General features: G+C 49.5%; 1 pseudogene; it reads left to right on the top strand.

Annotated features, from left to right (window-relative positions):
- Nucleotides 1–893: 893 nt before the first annotated feature.
- On the top strand, nt 894–991 carry LOC138396216 (small nucleolar RNA U13; annotated as a pseudogene).
- The last annotated feature ends 11,610 nt before the right edge of the window (nt 992–12,601 follow it).

Genomic DNA, 12,601 nt, shown 5'->3' with positions numbered 1-12,601 from the left:
TGTAATAGGTATCTGGGATTCATGTGTAACCTGTTAAAAATCCAAGAATAAAAGGAAAGGATTGTGAAACTTATCAGCATATGTGGAGTAGAAAAAATCTTGCCAGTCTTTCATTTCTTTTTTTTTTTGAGACAGAGTCTCACTTTGTTGCCCAGGTTAGAGTGAGTGCCATGGCGTCAGCCTAGCTCACAGCAACCTCAAACTCCTGGGCTCAAGCAATCCTTCTGCCTCAGCCTCCCGAGTAGCTGGGACTACAGGCATGCGCCACCATGCCCGGCTATTTTTTTTTCTATATATACTTTTAGTGGGCCAGATAATTTCTTTCTATTTTTAGTAGAGATGAGGTCTCGCTCTTGCTCAGGCTGGTCTCGAACTCCTGACCTCGAGCAATCCACCCGCCTTGGCCTCCCAGAGTGCTAGGATTACAGGCGTGAGCCACCGCGCCCAGCCAGTCTTTCATTTCTAACTAAATCTTCTCTAAGAAAAGATTTTGATGGCCAAATACAGTGGCTCATGTCTGTAACCCTAGCACTTTGGGAGACCAAGGCAGAAGGATCACTTGAGGCCAGGAGTTTGAGACCAGCTTGGGCAAGAGCAAAACCCAGTCTACAAAAATAGAAAAATTAGCCAGTCATGGTGGCGCACACCTGTAGTCCCAGCTACTCGGGAGGCTGGGGCAGGAGGATCTCTTGAGCCCAGGACTTTGAAGTTACAGTGAGCTATGATGATGCCACTGCACTCTAGCCTGGGTGACAGAGCAAGACCCTGTTTCAAAAGCAAAAAGAAAAGATTTTGAAAAAAAATGAAGGAAAGGCAGGAGTCAAACTGAACTAGTTTTTGTCCACATTATTAGTCTGAGTCTACGTTCCCCTTAATGGAATGGGCACCACCTAACCCTTTTGTGCTTCATAAACTTGACAATTGGGTTCTCACACTTATGTAAGATGTGCCTCAAGCCCTGTTACAATGTCAGCAAATTACTTGTCTGACATGGAAAAAAAAGTCAGCTATTTACAGCTAGAATCTGGATTTTTATTTTTCTTAGATGGAGAATGCTTGATGATTTTTAAAAGACCTCCATGGCCGGGCGCGGTGGCTCACGCCTGTAATCCTAGCACTCTGGGAGGCCGAGGTGGGCGGATCGTTTGAGCTCAGGAGTTCGAGACCAGCCTGAGCAAGAGTGAGACCCCATCTCTACTAAAAAAAAAATAGAAAGAAATTATATGGACAGCTAAAAATATATATAGAAAAAAAATTAGCCGGGCATGGTGGTGCATGCCTGTAGTCCCAACTACTCGGGAGGCTGAGACAGGAGGATCCCTTGAGCTCAGGAGTTTGAGGTTGCTGTGAGCTAAGCTGACGCCACGGCACTCACTCTAGCCTGGGCAACAAAGTGAGACTCTGTCTCAAAAAAAAAAAAAAGACCTCCACTGGGTAGGAGAAGATGAGAATTTCTAGCATGTCTGGAGTGATAAAAGGAGAAATCGTTACTAACTGTGATTCTATTTAATAGGTTCCCGCCTTGTAAGCTCCTTGAGGGTAGCAACTTCCTCTCAGGGCCTTGTAAACGGTGTCAGCTCCTGGGTGCTGGGCTGATGGCAGCCAGGCCCTAGGAGGGAGCCAGGGGCCGTGGTGGGTGCACTGTGTTCCCACAGGGCTTGCGTGGAGGAGGCCTGAATGAACGTTGCTGAAGGAGTGTCTGAATACTTAACTGGGTGGCGTGCCTAATGTCTACAAACTCCTTCCTTTTACAATACTTCTGTTGTCCTTGACTGATGGCAGGGGGACTTCCTAAGAATGACCGTGCATCAGGTTGACAGGGACAGAATCCCTAGCATAGACACTGAGCATAGGCTCTGATTGCATTTTAAAAGCAACAACGAGAATTTTAAAAGAAAACAAGCAGTATGACTCAATGGTGTTTTCCACAGTCAGAACTCAGATATCAGAAGATTTAGTCATTTGTCTATTCCTTTTATACCAGAGGCATATTGTTAAATTGGTTAATGGAAAGGAAAAATGTTTAACAGATAATGTTATTCTTTATGTGAAGTACCATCTGTGTATTGAGTTCGGAATGTCCCTGGATATGGAAGAGAGGAAACGTTATGGAATTTCAAGTTTGCCTTCTTTGCTGTCTTTATCTTGGGTAGAGTATGACAAACATAATCACATTTATCTCCTGGAGCATAAAGAGTTTTAATCACCCTATTAACCAGGATGACATTTTTCACAGACTTAAAAAGGAATAGAACAGACATTATCTCCCCATAAGCGATCCATTTCATGGCGGCTGAGCACTAGAAATGCTTTAAAGGATGGATAACACCAGCCATTTCCATTTCCTGTCTAAGCCAACATTAAGGAGGCTTTTGGTAAGGATGTTGCTTCCACTGGGTGAGTGTTAAGCTTTCCATTTAGAATCTCAGTGCCCAAAAGAGCTCTTAGAGAAAGCAATATAGAGAAACATAGTGGGCAGAGGGGGCGGCTTCCAAGACCTCAGGACTCATTTAGGAAAAACTATGCATCCTGGTAAGTTACTGCTGCCCTACACAAAGGAATGCATGGGCTGCTCTTACTGTTAGTCAAGAAAAAGTGGTTTCAGAACAACCTGAGAATGGAAAGTAGGGGGATGGGAACTGCCCCACAAGATTCCTACTATTCCTAGAAGGAGCATGGACGGGTCAGTGATACGACAGTGGGCGGCTGCCAAGGCCCTGCGGAGCCCAGAGGGGGCCGTTGTGATCCACGACCACCATCCTCGTTCCAACGTGCTCACACAGGCCAGCGCTGAAAAACACACTTCTTAGCCTGTTTAGTCAAAAGGTGGCACTTAATCATCTCGCCTGTTATACATTTTGTTTAGTTTCATGGATAGTGTGGGACTAAACTTGCAAATTAATCATTGCAACCTAAGGGGAAAATAGAAGAAATGAATGGGGGAGGGGGCAGCCCATGGGGACAAAAGTAATTAAAATCCATTGAATTTAGCTTTTTCATGTGGGGCAAAATTTAATCTCTCCTAGGTTTGGTTCAGGGAGAATGTTGTATATTTTCACCTCATTTGCATGTATCATATTTAAAACAAATAGTTAAGTACAAGTGAAAATCAGCTAGGTAAAATATAAAGGCATTTCATCAAATGGTTAAATTTTCCATGAAAATTAGTAAAATACATATGCATGGAGGCATTTTTTCTTTCTGCCAAGAGTCATTGAATGGGTCTCGGTTGGTGTTGTCAGGATTATTTGTCCAAAGCTGCAATTTTGTGAGCACAAAAGAGGAAGACAAGCGTTTCCCTTGACGTGAATCTATAAAAATGAGTGAGATTTGCCTGATGGCAGATAACTCATTTTTGAAGAAAATTAGAATCGCAGTTACCAATAAGCATGTATAGTTTCAACTTTCCGGGCCAAGTATTAACAAAGTGATTTAGGGCCTTAATTTATATTTCTTATATAAGCTGCATCAGGTCCTTTGCCTCATTACCATTTGATGAGGCATGATCACTTATTTAAAAAAAACCATAGTTAAAAAATAGGTCAGAGAATGTATAAATGCACATAAAGACATAAGGCCATTATTAATGGACTCTTCTAAGAAACTCAATCAGGCAAACAGAGAAAGCTTGGCATGTTCACAACACCTCTTACCTGCTCATCTGAAAATGCTCCAAAAATTCATTTTCGCACTGCCACTGACAACCGAGGCTGGGTGGGGTTTCCGGGTTTGCAGCCTGGCAAGTGACACTCCATAGAAGACAGCCAGGTGATGTCCGAAACTCGGAGGCCCCAGTCTCCGGCTCTCCAGCATCCAGGCACTGCCTTAAAAGAGCAAATTGACAAAACTGAGTTTATAAAAGAAAGCTTGAATTTGACAGTCCTTACAGCGTTGTGCCAAACCCCACAGTTTGCCCCTTTGCTCTGCGAAGCTGGGTGATGGGAGCGTGTTAGTTCTATTTTATCCCTGCTGGCTGTCTTCTCCACCCACCCCTCTGGCAGGGCTGAATCTCCGTTTCCGACTCAGAGCAGAGCCCACACGGCAGACCCCATGGGGCCTGGGGCAGGGTCGCCCTGCAGCCGCCACCTGTCCTGCAGCCGTCCCTCTCCCTTCAGTCCACGGTGGCCGCGGCTGCTCAGAGATCCTTCCTGCAGTCAGGAGAGAGGTTACAAAGCTAAGAAAATTCTAGTGTAGTAAATCTCATGAAAACTAAAATAAGACCTCTCGTCAAAAGATAAGAATGATTGAGGAAAACCTTTGCTCTCAGCTTGCTCCTGGGCCAGCTCTGGTTCTCCTTTCAAAGACTTTTAGAAAAACGATTGTAGTGAAGTATCTGTGAAGCAGCACATGATCAAGTCTCCCGACTCCCTGTTTCAGAGGGAGACTCTTTTATGCAGTAAGTGACGAGGGAGGCTCCACCCGCAGTGCCAAGTGCGCGTAGGTGCCTCGCTCAGGTTTCTCCAGAGCTGGAGGTAAAAGAGCTCTTCAACCTGCCAAGATGTGGCTCCGTTCAACAAGTCAACCTGCATTCCAGTTTTCACTGCCTTTCCAAATACCTCTCACTTGCAAAGATGTTCCTCACGGAGTTGTCAAAATTTCAGGTGTCTGAGTTGGGGTGTAATCCACGTTCTCTACAGAACATTAGCTTTAGCTTCTCAATATGCGAAATGTTACTGAAAGAGCGGGGAGTGAAGGGTGAGGTTAAAAGACACAGGGTTAGTCCAGGTGCGGTGGCTCACACCTGTATTCTCAGCACTTTGGGAGGGGAGGTGGGAGGATCGCTGAGGTCAGGCGTTTGAGACCAGCCTGGTCAACATAGCAAGACACTGTCTCTACAAAAAATAAAAATTAGCCAGGAGTGGCGGCACATGCCTGTAGCCCTAGCTTCTGGGGAGGCTGAGGCAGCAGGATGGCTTAACCCCAGGAATTCAAGGCTGCAGTGAGCCAGGATCACAGGACTACACTCCAGCCTGGGTGACAGAGTGAGACCCTGTCTCAACAAATAAATAGATAAATAAATAACACAGGCTTAGGGGAGACCTTAGAGAAACATCAGCATCTCTGACAGGGAGGAGGGCATTCCTCCTTGGACCGTTGCTTCAGGTTCAGGCCCAGGCCCAGCATAAGCCCTTAGTAAACACAGGGAGGGAGAGAGGGAACAAAGGAGGGGAGAGGAAAGGGGGCCAAGGGATTCCTCCCTGGAAGGAGGATCCAAGTGTCCCAGCAGCTTTGTGAGACAGCCAGGTCCTGGTGAAACTGACACTTGCCGTCTCACCCGTGCTGAACACCTTTACTGTAACCACCAAAGTTCAAGAAAATGAAAATCATGTCAAAATGATGAAAAATTAACTTCCAAGGTGGGTCCTGGGCTTTTGCAGCCATAGGCTGCAAGGGTGGGAGTTTCTAACTCTGAGTCCTAGGACCAGATAGTTTAAAAATTAAAAACCATCTGGCAAAATCCTAAAGCATTCACCAACTTCAGCAGGGTGAAACAAATGCATGGATTTGCAGTTCCATCCGTGATATTACTCAGAGTGGCCTTGAGTCTGACCAGGGAGAAGGTGGCAGTCTCGCTGCCTGGGACCAGCCAGAGCCCTGGCCAGCCGCCAGGGGCACGGCGTGGGGGGCATTCTCCCAGGCAGGAAAAGACTTCAAAAATCCCGGCACTTCTCACCCCATTTCCGAAACCTTACTCTCTTCCTGTATCGGTAGCGCTACCTTGAACTCAGGCTCCTTCCTCATCTCTGGGGGTGGAGAGTTTTATTTTGTAGCCAGAGAACCCAAGTGGAGGTTGTACAGAGGGTACCTAGGATTAGGCAGGCAGCTCAGGCCAGGGTCTCTGGTCAGAGTTACTCATCGAAGAAATTAGAAACCAACCCACCATCCGCTCCCCAGTGAACCTAATATGCCCTAGAAAGTCCAATAATTCCACCTAATCTGCCCAATTTGTGCCTATGATGTAAGCTTCAGCATTATGTCTTGCTGTTTCACTAGTCACTAAATCATTTTGAGCCCAGTGCCGTCACATATTAATTACCCAGCCTGACAACCCCCAGAGCAGCTGGTTTTCCTGGGCTGTGAGGCCAGGAGGCAGCGGGAGTTATTAGAAAAGTTCGGGCTGCCAGGTTAATATCACCCCTTCCAGTATCAGCGTGTGACACCACACTCCGTGCCTGGGCTTTAAGTCCTGAAATTAAAAACAGTTCTCTCAAACACACGACAGGCTGAGAATCTTGTGGGCCCTGGGCCACCATGGCCAGGTGCAATGACTTTATTCTCTGTGGCTCCAAACTTCTACATCAGCGGCTCACAGTCATGCGCAGCGGCCCAACAGCTACACTACCCCCAGGTCTGGGGCTGGGAGCCCAGTGACATGCTGTTCACTGGTCACGTCCAGTGCTAGTCAGTGACAGGAAGGCCAAAGGGAGGCAGCTTCTCAAAGACAGCAGCGTCCCCAAGAAGGACAGGGGAGCCATCCCAGGAGCTATGTCGTGGTCCTCCCCACATAGCTCTCAGCACCTGCCCTGGAAAACATTCCTAAAATGGTTTGGTGGCTTCCCATGCACATGGCAACAGCCACGCCCCTCCAACCAGGCAGCAGCACAGTGGCAAGCGGTTCCCTGAGCCACCACCCCCTTCTCATCTTTGGTTCCTCGGATGCCAGAAGACGACACCACTCCCGGCTATTGTTCTCAGTCTTTGGACTCCCCTGGACTCTCTCCACCTCCTTCCCATCCAGCAGTGCCTCCTCCACCTGTACAGAATCCACAGCAAAGCAGGACGCGAATTTGATCCTATGCATAAGAAAAGGAAAGTTCGTGGTCCACTTACCACAGCCTGCGGAAGGAGGTCAAGGCAGGGGCTCGCAGCCCTTGGGTTTTTGATGACTTCTCGTGTTTCTCCAGGTGTCCTGCACCCCTGCTTCCAGAACCTTCACATATTCTCTGGGGGCCCCTTAGGGGGGTCCTACCCCAGGCCCAGCCCAGCTCGCCCAAGAGGAGACTCAGAGGCAAAAGAAGAGCATCCTGGCAGGTTAAATCAGCCTTGGCCTTTCCCCCTTTCAGAGCAGGGGCATGTTGATCAGCGATTTTGCAATGCCACGTGTCCAGTTAAATGTTGTTACCTCTTCTGCTGCTGTGCCAACAACCTGCCAGCCACACCGCTCCTTCCGGAGAAGTGGTTGGTTTGTTCCAACAGACAGCCCGCTCCTCGGAGCCTTGTGCTCTGGGGTCCCGGGTGCCCGAGTGCTGCCCAGCGCCCTCCCTCAGCCAGGCGCAGCCTCCTGGGCCTGGAGTGGTCATTCCCCAGACCTCGTCCATGTTCACACCAGTTTTGAACAGTCTATTCTGCACTGTGGCATTTTCTCTGCAGCAAACACTCCTTTTAGGACAAACCTGCCATTATAAACCTTTGAAAAATTCTTCACAATCAGGCAGCACCGTGTCACCAGGCAGTGTGCCCTGAGGGGGTTTGCAGGCGCCGGTGGGTGCAGGGGGCGCTGAGTCCCTTCACCACCTGCTCCCCCAGCGGCTGCACCAGCCAGGCCTCCCAGCTGCGATGGTTGAGGCTGCGTGTCAGCTTGACTGGATTAGGAAATACCTACAGAACTGCTCAACTGTGATTTGGGCTGTGTCTGTGAGGGCGTTTCCGGAGGAGACTGGCGCGAGTCTGAGTGGACTGAGTGGGGACACCCGCAATCCGATCTGCGGGGCCGGACAGAACAAAAACAGAGGAAAGGTGAATTAGTCCTTCTCTTTCTTGGAGCCTGGACTCTTCTCCTCTTGCCCTTGGACGTCAGAACTGGAGGCTTTCCAGCCTTTGGACGCACTTCCCTGGGTCCACACGCCACGCCACAGCGTCCGGGGGCTCCAGCTTGCAGACGGCCCGTTATGGGACTTCTCAGCATCCGTAACTGCTAGCCAATTCCCCTAATAAATCCCCTCTAATGTATCTACATATATATGCTATTGATTCTCTCTCTCTAGAGAACCCTCACTGATTCCCAACCTTAACCCCCAGCCACGGCCCCCGCCACCCAAAGGCGTACCACTTACAGCTTGGGTGACTTTGGGAAGATGACCCCCTGCAGGCCAACTGTCTTCATCTCTAGAATGAGTACAGGAATTCCCACGTCACCATACTGTGGGAGGGTTAAATGAGACAACGTACGCAGTGCTTAACGCAGCACCCAGCTTATAAGACCGCCAGCCGGTATTGCTGGCGAACCGGCTTTGACGCTAGTCAGTCAGCACTGAGCGAACGCCAGGTGCACACGGTTTACCCCAGCAGGGCAGGGTCCTCCCACGCCTGGGCCTCCACACCTTGCCCACCCTTCCCATGTCACCCAGCAGGTGGGAGCCCTCCCGGGCCTGGGCTTCAGAGGCCGCACCTGGTGGTGAGTTGGGCCTCACGGACAGCTCCCACCTCCACCCGGCCCATCCGAGTTCTCAGGGACCACTGGGCATCCAAGGAGGAACAGGGGACGGCTCAGATGCGCCTGTGTTGGGGTGAACAGGTCCCATGGGTTCACACAACACCTCCATGACCCGCCTAGACTCCCGATTCTCAAAACTTAGCCCGAATCAGAATCAGCGCGAGCTAGTTAACACACAGATTCCTGGCCCCAACCCAGAGCTTCCGGATCAGTCAGTCTGGGTGGGGCCCAGGAATTTGCATTTCCACAAATTCCCCTGGGGATTCTGATGCTCCTGGCTCAAGGACCACAGTATGAGAACCTCTGCCCTCCTCTGTGGGTCTGATGACAGCAATGTCACAGGAATGCATCTTTGCTAACAGTTCACTCGTGCCACGTTTATCCTTGCTGGGCTTCTGTGAATAGCTGCAGTAACGCCGCTCCTGATTCTCACACGGCTGCAGCGACTGCACTCACTGGGCTGGGAAGTACGTCAGTCACCCTCCAAGCTGCCTCCCCTCATCGTCAGACTCGCGATCCCCCTGGGCAGCTCGGCAGAAGCCTTGCTTCCACCCAGGCAGCCGGTGCCGAGAGAGCGCTCATCCGCGCCCTGCCCTCGTGGAGCAGCCGGGAGCAGAGCAGAAGCAAAGGGACACAACAACACGCAACCCCAGGCCAATTCAGGGGGCCACACAGAGATACGCAGTGGCACTTAGTGAGCGTCCCCTGGGGCTCAGTCCATGATCGTTCACAACATAATTGGAGAGGCAGACAAGGTCACACTAAATGTTAGGTAACCAGGACTCCAGTACGGCTGATGACCCGAGGAGGGGAGGGGACAGTACAGAGGAGAGTGAGAGAATGACCTGGAAGAGGCTGGAGAGGCAGGGGCATTTGGAGATGGGCGAGATGGCATGAGGCAGAGGGGCAGGACAAGCTGGAGCCAGGAGCCAGCCTTGTTGGAGGCACAGTGAGCCTGAGACCAGGGTAGCCACGGTGGTGGGACAGGTCGGGTGGAGACGGGAAATCCATCAGAAAGGGGGGTTAGGAGTAGTTTATAAAAGGCCTTGACTAGCAGACTAAGAGGTTTGGTTCTTGCCTATAAGCGAAAAGTGGCCTTACTAATAACCTTTCTAACACAGGAAAATAAACTAATAGAAAGTAAGAGAAATAAACTCACAGCATATAATTGCCCCTTGGAAGAGAAAACTCACAACACAACTACCTGCTTTGTTTTGTTTTAATTAAAACACCTGTGGCCTAACTTGTTATCACTAAGAGTTTCATTTGCCCAGCGTTGAGGAGCCCTAAGCAGACAGAGGGTGCGACTACCCACTCCAGCTCTCGGCCTCCGTTCCTGCCAGAAACACATTTTCAAGGACTCGGATAGGAGTTCTCTGGCCACACAGAGAAAAGGGAAAAAATAAAGAGCACCTGCAACAGCTTTGCAGCTGCTTCCGTCATCGGTCTGCCGAAGCAGAGGGAAAAAGCCATGTTCACCCTTTAAAAATTCCCAACGGCTTTTCCTCAACTGCCGACACCTGCTTCCTTCCTCTGTGTGCCATGGCCACTCCCTCCTCCTCTCCCTCTCTCTCAGGAAAAATAAATAAACTTTTTACCTTTATATGTTCTAATCTCTGCGTGAGAAATCTTTCTACACCTATGGGGTGAACACCTGGTGAGCTTTTCACCCTTACAATAAGCAATGGGAATATAAAGTTCATAAAGTTTTCTGAGCTTGTGACATATGAAATAGCTATTTTCTTTTAATCATTCATTCATTTAAACCGCTATTTATTAAGTGCCTGGTTGGTGCTAGGTGGCAACGATTAAAGTCTCTCCTTTAAGCAGTCCCAGTTTATGGAGGTGAGGGGGAGAAGGAAGGATACCGGACTCTGGAGAAGAGACAGGAGAAGAGGCCTTGGTGGTCCCCAGGCACCACCTACGATGGCCAGCAGGAGGCGGCAGAGCCCAAGCCGGGACCACCAGAGCCGCTCCCTGCAGTTTCCTGAATGGCTGGGAGCAGGAAGGGCGCGTGCTGTGGATTGCACTTTAATAGATCACATTGGCGCTAACTGTATTTATCTTGTTTTAAAAGAAAGAAAATGATAGCAGATGGCAGAGCTGTGCTGAGCCCTGCGCTGTCACTCTGGGGGCCGAGGTTGATTTGAGCGGGAGGGTAGCTGTGGGTGTGGCACCTCGCCCAGCTTCTGAGGGTGCGAGTCAGGCCACACACACTTCCTGTCACGGCATTAGAGAAGTTAGGAGTCAGCTCAGGTTCCAGGGAAGGGGGACCAGTTCCCACAGCACCTTGAGGCCCCTGGAGTGACTTCTGGCCGCTGAGCACGGCGAGGGTCTAAGCCTGTACTCTGGGGTCCTGCTGGGAGGGAGAATTAGACAAGACGCATTTAGGGAGGAATAGTCACCAATCCTAAGAATAATAACAATGGCACTTTTGTGGCATTTACTATATGTCAGGAGCTATTCTAAAGACTCTACATACATTAACTCATTTAATCCTGACACTGCCCCATGGATGCTAGTATTATTCTCGTTGTACAGAGGAGAAAACTGAGGCCTGGTGAGGTTAAGGGACTTTTCCCAAGGTCACATGGCTGGAAGCCCAACCAGGGGAAATACTTGCCCAAGGTCACATATCTAATAAATGTCACAGCTTGGATTCAAACTCACGTCTGACCTACAAAGCCCCACACACCCCGCCTGCAGCGGACTAGAAGGGACAGACCGTTCCAGCCTGAAATGTGTGTAGCTGCTGGGCGCCGGCCAAGCCCACCGACCGAATGCCTACATAAAACTTACACACAACAGTTGTAAATCAAGCTAATAAGTTGGGGGGGGCGGGTAAAATATGCTTAATCTCTGTCCCTGACGAATACAGCTTCACAGCAGTCTGGAAGGCCAGGTTCAGACCCAGAATTCCCAGTCTTCCCAGAGGCCATGAGACGGCAGGGAGGGCTAGACCCTGGCCCAGGGCTCAGCCTTGCTCCTCCCTCAGCCCCGGCTCCACCCTGCACTGCAAGGGCCTCGCTTGCACACGCCAAGCGTGTGCACACCCAGCCTAGAGTCCAAGCGCCCCCTGAGCCCCTCCAGCTGCCCCTGGCCTCTCAGCAAAGCCCAGGCTCGCCGCAGGCGGGGAGAGCTGGACTCTACCATCACCTTCCTCAGAGCCCTTGTAGGAGTCACCGAATAACCACAGTGCCGGGGGCCTGTTGATATCCCCTGGAGAACGAATACACCGCTCATGACTTTCTTAACTCAGACAATGAAACGTATGCCAGTCTGCATGTTTCCATCTTTGCTTTAGCTACCAGAAAGCTCAGAACTAAATTTAATCTTGAGTCATAGTAATTTTATCACTTTCTCTGCTCCTTTCTTCTTCTGCATGAGTTTTCAATTTTCTGTTCCCATTTTAGCAGCCTTATTGTGCACATGCCTTTTATTGGATGCTGCCTCTAATCCTTTTTAGAAGCTGACAGGGTATAAATCATAAATAAAAATAAATACTGCTGAAATCTTCCCATTGTAGCTTTCTTATTTCAGGAGGTATCTGAAATCCTAACTTGGCATTTGTGATAAATTCAACACAAAACATCTTGTGCACCAACATGTTTTTAAGTTTTTGCTTCTGTAAATGACCCTGGGTTGCTGTAATCCTGAGCCCACAACTGAAAACTTTTCAAGGACAAGCAGTTTGTAGACACTTACCTCACGCAGTGGCTGTTCGCAACACTCTTTTGTCTTAAACAAGCATTGTTTAAAATTTGGAGATTATTCTTAGTGAGCTGGGAATCGCTGGAGTGGGAGGCTGGGAAATGTAGCGTCACTTCTGGTTGGAGAAAAACAGTCTTGGGGAATTTGTGTGTTAGCGTAGAGACGTGGATGTCGTTCTTTTTTTTTTCTGCCACAAGAGGGACCAGAGGAAGGACGGACATCCTGCCTGGCCGGGATAGCAGGAGGGGTACATTTGGGCTCCCCTGCATCTGTTAGCTCTGAAGGGAGTTCTGGTTGGGAATGAGCAGAGACCGTGAGCTTCCCAGGGTCACAACAAAGGAACTTTCTTACCTAAGGCTGAAAAAAAGGCACACGTAAGGGAGAGTCCAACAGACACCTTTGTTTCAGGCCTTTGTTTTTTGAAATCTTATTCTATGAGATTAGATACTGTACCAT

Source organism: Eulemur rufifrons, chromosome 15, assembly GCF_041146395.1.
Source record: "Eulemur rufifrons isolate Redbay chromosome 15, OSU_ERuf_1, whole genome shotgun sequence".
In the NCBI taxonomy this organism is placed as follows: domain Eukaryota; kingdom Metazoa; phylum Chordata; class Mammalia; order Primates; family Lemuridae; genus Eulemur; species Eulemur rufifrons.
This window is presented reverse-complemented; position numbering and strand designations above follow the sequence as displayed.